Genomic DNA, 12,159 nt, shown 5'->3' with positions numbered 1-12,159 from the left:
AATGAAGCACAATTTTTATGGTTAATCTTGATGAAAGTTACATGTATCGTCGAGAACATGGTTACATGCAGAAATTAATTAATAAATTAATTAATATTTTTCTCCATATAAAATGTACGAGTATGGCTTTATTAAATGTAAACTTATGCGAAAACCTAAATATTTCATCAACCAAGGGTTAATTTTGGTGGCGTCGTGGCAATTCGCAGAAATTTAATAATTTGTTTGTGTTTGGAAGACGGCGAGGGGAAGACGAAAGCAGAACAATCGTACATATTTATGCACATATTTACATTTATAAATGCACACATATTTATGCGTTTGTCTCCTTGGACGAATGAAAAATTTCATATATGTAGTGATTTAGAGATTGCCGTTTCAGTAATGTGCCGTGGCGTGTACGCTAGAGGCGATGCAACTTTTTGGCGTCTCGCCGTTTGTCTTGGTTCAAATCCCGGACGGACCAAGTAATACATTTAATTTTTTTTTTTTTAATTGTCATATCCATATTCGATTTAAATTTTACTATTAGCTTTGTTTAAAATAATATAAATGGATATGTAGGTACAAACGCATGCATAATTTCACATAATCGCTCAAATTTGCCAAAAGTTACTGAAAGCTTTATTGTAAATGTTTTCACTAAAATATTAGTTATTGGAATTAAAATTTTATGCGAATCCAATTTTTATTCCCATTTTTAGAAAGCGCAAGTATGTATATGTTCATGCCACAAAAATTATTTCATAAGTAGGTAATTTTAAACACACATACATATGTATGAACACTGGCAATCAAAAGTGAGTGCATGCTGTTTTTTGTTTAATAATTGCAATGTCTTTTAAGTAAAATTTTTTTTTGTTATTTTCGACGGGTTTTGTGGATTTATGCATATAACAAGTGCAATATAAAAAATAGCGCTAATTTTTTTTTTTAATTTTTTTGCAAACGGTCATGCGCATTTTATTCTACAAGAAATTCCCTTTATTTGGTAAAAGTTCAAAAAGCCCTCAGCAATAAATAATCATTAAAAATCAACCGGATTTTTTAGCCGCTTAAAACTTGATCTTGTTCCACTAGAATTAAAAAACCGATCTATCTGCGTACTCAAAATTTTTCTAAAAATTCAGATTAAAGAGGTCAAAATTTAGACGAGAATTCATTGAATTTTTCTATGTTCTGTGTAAAGTTTGAAACTTTGACTTATGTAGTTTTAATTAAAGTATGAACCACATTTTTATAAAAAGATAATAATAAAAAATTTAATTGAAAATCATTGCAAATATTAAGCAAAAAACACCATGCACTCACTTTTGATTGCCAGTCTATGTATGCATGTACATATGTGTGTAAACTTTATGCCAAACTATCATTATTTTAAATTGTATTTGCATCTTCATAAAAGGAGAACAAGATAAAAAATTTAACAAAAATTACAAATTAATAAAAATTATGTGAAGATTTACCATATTTTCGTTTATTTGCTCACAAAGAACATCACATTTCATGTTGCTCAACATTGTATTATGTTATCAACATTAAATTCAACAGAATTTCTACATTCCGACTTGAACTTTTCTAACGCTGTTAATTTTTCGTCCGCGAATAGTTTCCACTTTCAGCTTGCACCTTCTCTATCTATCTAAGTTCTCTGATTCCGGCCACAATTTGTTCGCCATAGTCAAAAGTGGAAATTTATTAAATTCCATTTGGAATTGTTCGAAGCTTCCCTAATTGTTTTCAAGTGACAAGAGCCATTCATTTATTGCATCATGTAGTGATATTGTTTTTGTGTCCTCTCGTTATGGTTGGCGATTCTTTAATTGCGGTTGTGTCAATAAAACAATTAGCGAATCATTAGTAATTGTCAGATGTGTTGAATATTCCAATTGAGTTAGGACACCAATGAGACGATGAAAAAAAAATTGTTCTTTTGAGAATTATTCCCACATTCCTATTGATGCTGCTGTATGGATTAATGTTCGAGTTCTTTCTGGCGTTTTTGAGATTATGTTTCGATGTGTTTGACCTAGCTTGTTTCGAATTTGTGGTGTGCGCCTGGGAGCTGGCACAAAAAGGAGTTTTGCGTAACCTCAGCTAAGCTGTGCCCTTTTTTTGTAGAATTCCACTGGATTGTTTAGCGTTACCGGCCGCCCTGAAATACAAATATTTACATTTTTCTGGAAACAGGACTGACACCTGAGTCCTACCGAGCAGTAGTATGCCCATATGTAAACCACCCGGCTACGGCGTTTATTACCGGCTAGCGCTTAGCCGGTTGTTCTTGTCGTAACGGTAGTACTCAATTCCTAGGGGCCTGGTCGTGTGGTGCTTGCTTCATCGTCTAACTCGAAGAATCTGACGCCGAGCGAGTAGGAGACGTCGATGGGCGCATTATACAGAGCTTCCGGGTTAGAGATGCACAGTTAAAACTATCGGATATTATGAAGACTTTGGCCATATTATGGTCACTTTGGAGCGTTGGCACCATTTTGGAATGGAGCTGTGCTTGTGTGCAACGAGTTTCTCTCGGTTCGGTTACAGCATTGCAATGAACATTATTGAGTGCCGCTTTTTATCGGGTCTCTACTCACGGCTCGTTATGCTTTCTCTAGGTATATGACATCTAACGTGTTATTGTGGTGGTACCTTCGGTGACATCCTACTGATTCGATAGCACCGTGCTATGCACTTTCGCTGCTAGCTGCTGCATTTCGCATTTGAGGTGCTAGTTGGACGACATGAGGTGGTCTGTAATCGTACGCAGAGCTGGATGCTGAGTATCGTTTGTTCCTGGCACTGGCGCTGCTTCATTTACCACCTGCTGCACGATTGATTTATACAATTCTAGCTATGTCAGCGTGTTTATAGGCATTACCAACGCCATCAGTACAACGTGAGGACGGCTCTTGATGCTTTGCTGAATTTTCCTCTTCTAAATTTAGCGATTCAAGAGGAAGCTATGAAACCGAAATGTCGGCTGCACTCTTTTGGTCTGTGGAACTACTATCGCAGCTCTGCGCACATAAAGTTGTTCAGAAGGTTGTCCTTTGTTTTCGGCACCGAATGACAAACTGATAACTTCTCCTCTCCTTTGGAAGAAAGTACATAGTTAGATTTCTTACAAGGAAACAATGGAGAGATCCAGACACTCTCTTGGGAAGCTCTGTAAAAACTTTCAATACCGACGCGTGCGGCCTTCTCCAGTCTCAGACGGTAAATTTTTGGGTGTTTGGATGTATTGAGAACGGATGAGGTACATTCTCTTTCCCTTAACAAAGTGCTAAAACTCTTAAAGGAGTCAGGAAAGTTTGCAGAAGACCAATCAATTCCCACCCCCACCTATGTATCCCTTTCCGCAAATCTGGTCTCTTTTTTTTCGACCTCACACAATTTCATTCTATTCATTCCCAGAATAGCGTTAAGAGCCATACTGCAAGTGATCCTCTGTACAACATGCAGCGTTACTCGCTCGCTCTCTCTCTCTCTAGCGAATTCCACCAGGCGGAAACTTGGTAAAACATATTTTAACTATGGGTTCATAGAATAAAGAAATAGCATTGAACGAGAGACACAAATTCGTACCAACAGCTTTTAAGAATCTGTCCTATTTCTGGAGTCAGTTCATTAAATACACAAAACCCGCTCTTCCAGCGAATCAGTTGATCATCTTCTGTTATTAGAATCCGAGCATCAAAGGCGTTCAGTTTTGAACGCCTAACGTTCCTATCATCATCCGATTTCGATGTGGACTTACTGCCATATCCGCTTAGACTAAGATTTTTATCTGTCGCTTTTACTTTTTAGCTGTATTACCCTTTTATTATTCCACATCGCGCGACCCATTTTCGTGCTAGCCTAAAATACTCGCCTGCTACTTTTAGCAGCAGCGACTACTAATAGCCGCACCACTTTCATGATCCCTAAAAGATAAATTACGTGGATTTTTTTGAATGCAAAAATTTACATTTGCAATGAGTTTTGTACTCTTACTGCTAATTAATTTCCCTCCTTGCCATTTAAAACTTTTTTAATTGCTTTGACAGCTACCAACAACTAATTCATCATCAAAATAAGTGCAAGCCAACGATGCCAGACATGCCAATTGCAAATGACACGATTTCTCCATTATTGGCTATGCCGATGGCGCCGCTGGATAAGCCAAAGCGGCAATAACCACCACAGGCACAATCACCACAACTGCAATCACAATTGCAACCACATCCAAATTATGTACATATGAAGTGACTCGTAGCTGACTTGGTCAGCGCGCCATCAAACTGCGCTGGCGCATACAAGCGTTCCTGGGAGCTGGCACACTGGCATTCCGCATATGTCAAGGGAATTTTTGGCATTTCGATACACCAGCGTAAGCGTATTGCTACCAGCTACAGCAGACCGATTGTCCCTGCAATGAATTATCATGAACCAAAAAGACAAGATCACGCGGGCAGGAGAGTAGCCCGTTAGAATCGCATTAAGGAAAAAAGTTGAACGATTTTGACATTAGCCGTTTATTTACATTTCTTCGTTGTTTACAATTTGGTGGTGGCTTTTTACTGCAATTTTCTTCATTTTCGCTTGTGACAACGTGTGCACACATAAGATAAAGAATAATTTAACACAACGGCATGATTTTTAGAAGAATTTGCATAATAAAAATGATTTTTCATGCGTTCAACAATTTCGCGGTTTTCTCCGTTCTTTTCGTTGTTTACTTCTTACAGCAAAGATGGCGTCGAGATTTCGGCAGCTAGAAAATAACTTTTTTCGTTCTTTCCGTCCCGCGTGATCTTGTGTCTTTCGTTCATGATGAATTATTATTATTTTTTTTTTTCAGCTTTTTGTGCGCCTTTTACGCGCATGCGCTCATGCTGAGCTGCAAGAAATTACATGTTACCTGACTTTTTGGTGGTGGTTCGCATGCGGTGGTGCGTGTTGCTGCCACTAGCCAGTTAGTTGTTGGTTACCCTACTTGCAACTGTTGTTATTTAGCTGAGAAGCACTGCTCGTTTGTTAGTGTGTATGGTTCATATTAGAGATCTGCATAACATTTGCTTATGTTCGCTGTACTTAACTTCACTTGCTTTCAAATACTGTACAATTGCAGTGTATTTTTATGTTACTGAAACTCGCTAATAAAATTCAAATTCAAATTAAACTGCTTTTTAAAATAGAGTTAGTACATATTTTATAAATAAAAATATTAGATATGTTAGTATCATTTTGAGATATTTAGAAAGAATTAAATTCACATATGCACTAAATGGAGTTGTCACCAGCCGAATTAAATTTGCTTATGGAAAATTAATTAAAGCATGTTTTAAGCATTAATAAATTAAATAAAAATAAGATTATTATCTTAAAAATATCTTTAATTAAATTTAATATTAATATAATATTTTTAGGAAAATTTTTGTCCTAAAATTTACTTTGGGAAAATTAAGCCAAGCAAGTTTAAAAAAAAAATAATAAATAAAAATAATAATTTTTTAAATAAGAATATTATCTAACTCACCACATTAACATTTTTAACAAATTTTAATAGAAACTACATATATTCTAAACAGAGTTTCCATCTACTTTAAAACGAATAAAACCAAATCTTCCAATATTTAGTGTAATTCGATCCCTAAAAGTCTCCACTATTTCAGAAATACGTATTTGATTTAATATTTTTTTTTTTCATTCCAAAAGTTTTAAATTAGAGTTAAAAAATTCCTAGGACCACGAAAATATTATTAAAAGTGTGCATAATTACATTCAAAAAGTAAAAAAAAAATTCTGAACATTGTAATATAAAAACTGTTTAAAAATTAGATCCCAAAAAGTCTCCCAAATATCAGAAGAGCGTCATTCTAAAAACGTTAAATCGCGTTGAAAACTTTTTAAAGGTCGGAAAATTCCTACAAATGCAATTAAATCTCAAAAAGTGAAAGAATTTCAGAAAAGTGGCATTTATAAAATTTTTGAAAATATCCAAAATTTATAATAAGCCGTAGAAAATTCCTAAAACTCCTAAATGCCCGAAACAATTTTGAAAAGTCGCCAAAAAGCCGCCACAATTTCAGAAAAGTTAATTTTCAAGATTTATAATTAACGTTAGAAATCTCGGACAAATTCTTAAAGGTATACTTAATTGGATTTCAAAAATTCTCCAAATTTATGATGAGTACAGTTTAAAATACATATTTCTAAAATACCGAAAAATTTTGTTTATATTTAAAAAATTCTCACAATTCCAAAAAGTATCCACAATTTCATTAGCGCTAGAAAAATCCTGAAATTCCGAAAATTGCTCAAAAGTATACATAATAAGTTTCCAAAAAGTTTACAAAATATCAGAAGTGTAATTTAAAAAATTGTTTAATATCCACAACTTAAAACTCACTTTACAAATTCTTAAGAGCACGGAAAAATTCTGAATAGTGCAATTAGATTCCAAAAAGTTTCCAAAATTTAAGATAAGTATCATTTGAAAACATTTTAAAAGCCGAAAATTTTTAATTACCATTAAAAAAATTTTAAGAGACCGAAAAAAATTTCAGATGAGTTTCATTTAAACAAATTTTAAAATACCGAGCCCCGAAAAATTTTTTGAATGCTGAAAATTTATGATTAGCTTTAAAAAATTCCCAACAGCCCAGAAAAGTTCTGAAAACTGCAACTAGATCCCAAAAAGTATCCAAAGTTTCAGAAACTTGTTTCTTAAACAGTCGAAAATTTATAATTATCGTTAAAAAATTCATAATAGTACCGAAAAATTTCAGAAAAGTTTCATTAGATCTCAACAAGTCTCCAAAATTTCAGTAGAATAATATTAAAAAAAAAATTTTAGATACCGAAATTTTTTAGCTTGCGTTAAAGAAAATTTCTAAGAGCCTAGAAAAATCCTGAAAAGTGTTATTATATCCCAAAAATTACCCAAAATTTTATAAACGTGTCATTAGATCTCAAATATCCAAAAAAGAAATAATTTGAAATATTCCAATATACCTACATTTGTATCAAGAAAAGCCTGAGAAAATTCCTGACAAATCTACCAGAGAGTGCGTTGAGTTTCACTACCTTTGCCGTCATGTTCATTTGCCATGTTACTTCCTTTATACTATACTGTAGAATAGTACATGCACAGACAATTGGTAAAACCATTAACGCAGCTCTCTACTAAATGCCTACAAGTTAGGTCGAAGCGATTTTAGTGCAACCTGCTGCGCTTTTTTTACCACTTTTTTCGAGTTCCCAGTTTTTGTGTACGTACGAAAAAAACGCTATGGCCACATGCTGCCACCATCCATCCATCCATAGCTGGGTTGCAAGTGCCGCTGTGGCATGGTCAGCTGTTTTTTTATGCGATGCTCTAATCAAAATTGGATTTAAAATTGATATTATACAGCGGGATATTGATAACGCGTGAGTGTGGCTACTGCACTACTTCATCCGCTTAAAGCTGGCACTTTTTATATGAAAATGTAAGCTTTTTTTTGTTTTTTTTTGTGTTGTTATCGATTTTTTATTTAATTAATCGCAAGCGAGCAACTTGTCATTAACCGCTGACTGATGGTAAAAAAAAAAAATAATGAAGAAAAAAACATTTTGACAGTTGACAGTTACAATTAGATACATGCACGTTTCCAATAGCCGATTTGTCATTTTCATGTTGATTAGTTTGGCGCATGCGAGCCAATAAAAAAAACTCTCAACTCAATTCCAATTTCAAATTCAAATTCAAATCTCAAACCCGGCTTAATCGTGGAGATATGAACACAAATCCATTTAATTTGACACGCTTCAACTGCAGAGCGGCACTTCGTGTTCAATTTTTACAGCTCCTCCACCCTCTCCACTGAGCCAAATGCCAAGCTCTGTTGACGCTGCCTTCCAGCCTAGTTGCTACAGACTCAATCATAACAACCAAATGGGCATCGCCACCTCTCGACGTCTAACAAAGTTGGCAGCTTTGGACTTAATTTTCACGCTTTTATTTATCTTTTTCTACACGGTCAAAAATTTGGGTTTAATTTTTAAACCGCGGTGGGACTACTGCCTTTTTTAAACTCTTATAGTCTACTTTTTAAACCAGTCAATAGTTTTACGCAATTTTTAATATATTCTGGTTTACATTTTAGCCCAAAAAGTTCGTGGTTTAAAAGTCAAACCAAAATGTTTTAATTCTAGTTTCTAGGTTTCATATATAGAAAATTTGGTTTAAAATCTAAACCGGTATAGAATATGTTTGCACAGCGAAATGTGGTGTTGATTCAAACTCAACACATGAAAGCACATTTACTTGCGTGGCTGTAGCTAAGTGTGCAAAGATGCTTGATACAATTGGTTGCTACCAAGGCTGTCCGTGTTCAATCCCAACCAGACGGAGCATGAAATTTAAGATTGTTTTTTTTTATTCCTAATTATGAAAATGTTTGGGTTTAAAATTTAAACCGAATTGGTTTGTATTTGAAACTGAATTTAGTTTGGTCATATATGTAGTCCAAAAAGTTTAAAATTAAAACCGAAATTTTTAACCGTGTAGCTATATATTTTTTGCTTCTCATTTCACTTGCAAATCTAAATCAACGATTTTGATCTTTATCAATTTTGATTAACTCGTTGCCACTGCTGTTGTCTTGTGGTTTTTTTTTGTTGTAGAAATCACTCCTTTTCCCTTTTTTTTGGTTTTCCAACACATTGGATTTCCTTCTTTTTTTATCTTTTTCTTAAATATCCAATTGCTACTTACATCGCCTGATTTTGTTGCGTTTTTTCTGCTTTATTGATCGTTCATTGCAATTTTCCACGAAATTCAGCTGAATTCATGCATCCGGTTGTTGGTGGCTGCTACTGCGACTACTGTTTAGCCACTTTAGCAAGTTATGTAATTACAAAAATACCTGTGATTAAATTTAATATTGGTTATTTTATACTTCAAAGCGTGTTGTGCATTTCAATGAACTGCAAAAGTGGAAGCTTTGAAAATTGTCTGCAAATGTTAGCTACGTATCTACATTCTTAGACTAGCAGTTTTAAATAGTTTTTCTTAATAAAGATTATCATTAAATGCAGAAAAAATGCTATTATCGAATTTATGTGCTCTAAAAATGCCCATAAGGAGGCATTGAGATGCGATTGCCTCTCTTCGGCCGACTCTAAAAGGCAACATTCGGTAAGGTCCATGTTATTACAAGGGGCTTAAATTTCGTCAATCTGTTTTCTTTGGTGCCTGCCTTCCACGAGCTCAAGGTCATTGATCTCACATAGAAAAGTTCTCTCCAAATCTTCCAAACTCTTCTCACATTTCTTCGATATCGTCCAGGTTTCGGTCCCATAAAAAGGAACGAGCATGATGAGAGCAATGATTTTTAATCGCCTACCAATCCCAAAGTAGCACTTGATGGCGAAAATTATCCTTCGTTTTACCTCTACTTTCAACATCTGATTAAAGAGGTCGCACGGAGCTAAAAGTTGTGCAAACCGTCGCCTACATAGGCGTATAAATATTACAGAGACTCTAAATATAGCGTCATAAAAGCTGAATCCTATTCGTGCTATCAAATCAACGATTTTCAGGCATGTATTCATTACATCGAATCGCTGGTACAAAGGCCCGACCACTTCTTCCCGCCCAGCCTATACTCCGTCGGCTTCTGGCATCTTGTAGTTAGTGTCCCCTGCATTTTGTGATACCATCTGTTTCTACTCGGTAAGGGTACAAGGTAGTTACTCACAACATCTAGCAGTTAGATGGAAGTGCCTGTACTATAGAGGGACATTCCAGGAACATATCCCTAAATTGTAGTCTTTGTTCTTTCTGCGGCGTTTGTTATTGTTTCGAAGTCTATTCACTGTATCTCTTTTGAACGCTGCGGCTCCCAATCGCAGCGCATAACCCATTACTGGGACAATAGTACTTAGGTAGACCTTAACTTAAGCGACTCGGCGACAAATTTAGAGATCTTTGCTGAGATGTTTTTTGCAGCCACCCAGTGCCGGCTTTATGGCGGAGTGAGAGCGGCGGTTTCCCTGGGTACCTGGGTGCGAAATTCTGGGATTACGTTTAATTTTTTTATGGCACAAAATTTTCGGATGTGAATTTTCTTCATCGACGGATAGGGAGCGTACCTAGGATTTTCTATGTTCCAAGAAAGATTAAACACTTAAGCTATCTTATCTATCGGAAACTTGATTGTTACTCAGTTTAGCTTATGCAAAGCCGTCGATAAATTTGCTCAAGCCAAAGCAAACAAGTAAACTTGTTGTAACTGATATCTGAAGACTTTAAAAATTGGAATTTTTTATTTCGACTATTTTTGCAATTGATTATCGTATAAGAAAAAGAAACCGAGGTAATAAAAATTGGAAATTATCTAAAGGTGCTTCGTTCCATTTATCCCCCGGACGTCACTGCTGCTAAAGCCGGCCCTGCAGCCACCATATGTATATGTATGTATGTAGCTAGGACTATTCGGTCTTTCCAGTATTCCCTTAATAGTGGATGGTAAAGCTTACTACGAAAGGATGTCGTGAAAATCACTTGGTTCAGTTTTTGCGGAGAAATCTTAGAAAATCGAAGTGTCAGAATGTCGGAGATCCCGGGAAATCCACATTGACGCAATCGAATCATAGGAGTTCAAGGAGATCACCCATCAAAATGTCAGATATATACCTATATGTACATATACATATATGTATGAGAGTAAATCGATTCAAAACACATGAAAAAATTCGAAACTAATATTAGTATAAATTACAATTTGGACCTTAACCCAGTGAATGTGAGTTTCCACCCAGTTGACATTTTTTTTAATATTTAGACCCCAGCGCCATCTGGCGGAGTATTTTAATTTCATTGTAATCATGGTTTTCGACATACTAGGGGTATTCTCTTAAGACTTACTAGATAAATAATATGTAGCCGTTCTAACATCAAAACAGCTGGCACAGGGTCGCTTTTTCCTCGTTACTGTTTATTCGTTGCAGGAAAATATACATGGGCTTAGGTATGGCATAATTGGCAAGTATTGCATATAGTTTTTTGCGTGGCTTTTTTGTTGTGGTGTTTCTCTCAGTGTAAGCATTTTAATTTAACTATTAAAATTAATACCTCTTAACACTTCATAAAACAGCAGTCAAGACTGCGAAATCGAGTTAACATGCCACAAGCGCTTTTCGTGACTTCTTTTTGTGCATGCAGCAAACGGAATTCAACAAACACCAACAACAACACGAACACCTACAAATACTTACACATATGAAACTTGTGGCATGCAGCTAGTTTATTTATAAATTGTTAAATTTTTGTTTTTCAGAAATCGAATCTTCGACAAGGCAATTGACCTCAATCGCCTCTAGATAAAATGAGTTTATTAAAATGGAGAATTTTAAGCGAAAAAAATTAAAAAAGAAATGGTAAAGTTTAAATAAAAAATATAGCGCATTTGCATGACAGAAAGATAAAAATTTATGCAAAAGTGCTGAACTCATTGTATGGAAACTAATAATTTTTCAAGCTAAACAGTTGCAAAGTCACACTACAGGGCTTTCGCATTTGGTATGGGGTACCTATGTAGCTGCAAGTGATGTACCTCTATATGTATGTATGTATTTATATAAATGTAGGATCGCCGACACCAATAAAACAACTTAATGTGTTTTAATTAACAATTTATTAAGAGTTTTTAAAAAGCACTTAGCCTATACCGTCCGAGCGTGATAACCGTCGCGCAACTAGTGTGTAGTTGAAGTTTTTCTCGTCGCTGTCTAGTCCTTCGCCATGTCGCCTTTTCAGTCCGTTCCCCTTTCACCACACTCAGGGTTGCAATCATCCGTCGGCTTATAGTGCGTTCTCACTGTCCTACATTCGGCCAACCTGACTTATCGTTTGGCCTCAAACGATAGCTCCCACTTCTTCATAAACTCAGCGACCGTAGTTGTTCGCTTGGGGCCCTCGCCCTCGCCGATCTTCTGCACTTCGTAACGATCGTGGGAAGTATTTTGAGAACCTTGTATGGTCCGAAGAATTTAGGGCGAAGTCTTAAGGTGCTTCCGAATTGAGTTCGCTTAATGGCTACTAATTCGTTCACCCGGTATTTCGTTACTTCCTTTCTTTTGGAATCAAAGCTTTTACGGTTTTCTTTTTGAATTTTTGCGATATTTTTTTGT

Source organism: Rhagoletis pomonella, unplaced genomic scaffold (assembly GCF_013731165.1).
Source record: "Rhagoletis pomonella isolate Grant_MI unplaced genomic scaffold, Rhpom_1.0 Rhpom_scaffold_00006, whole genome shotgun sequence".
Lineage (NCBI taxonomy): Eukaryota > Metazoa > Arthropoda > Insecta > Diptera > Tephritidae > Rhagoletis > Rhagoletis pomonella.
This window is presented reverse-complemented; position numbering follows the sequence as displayed.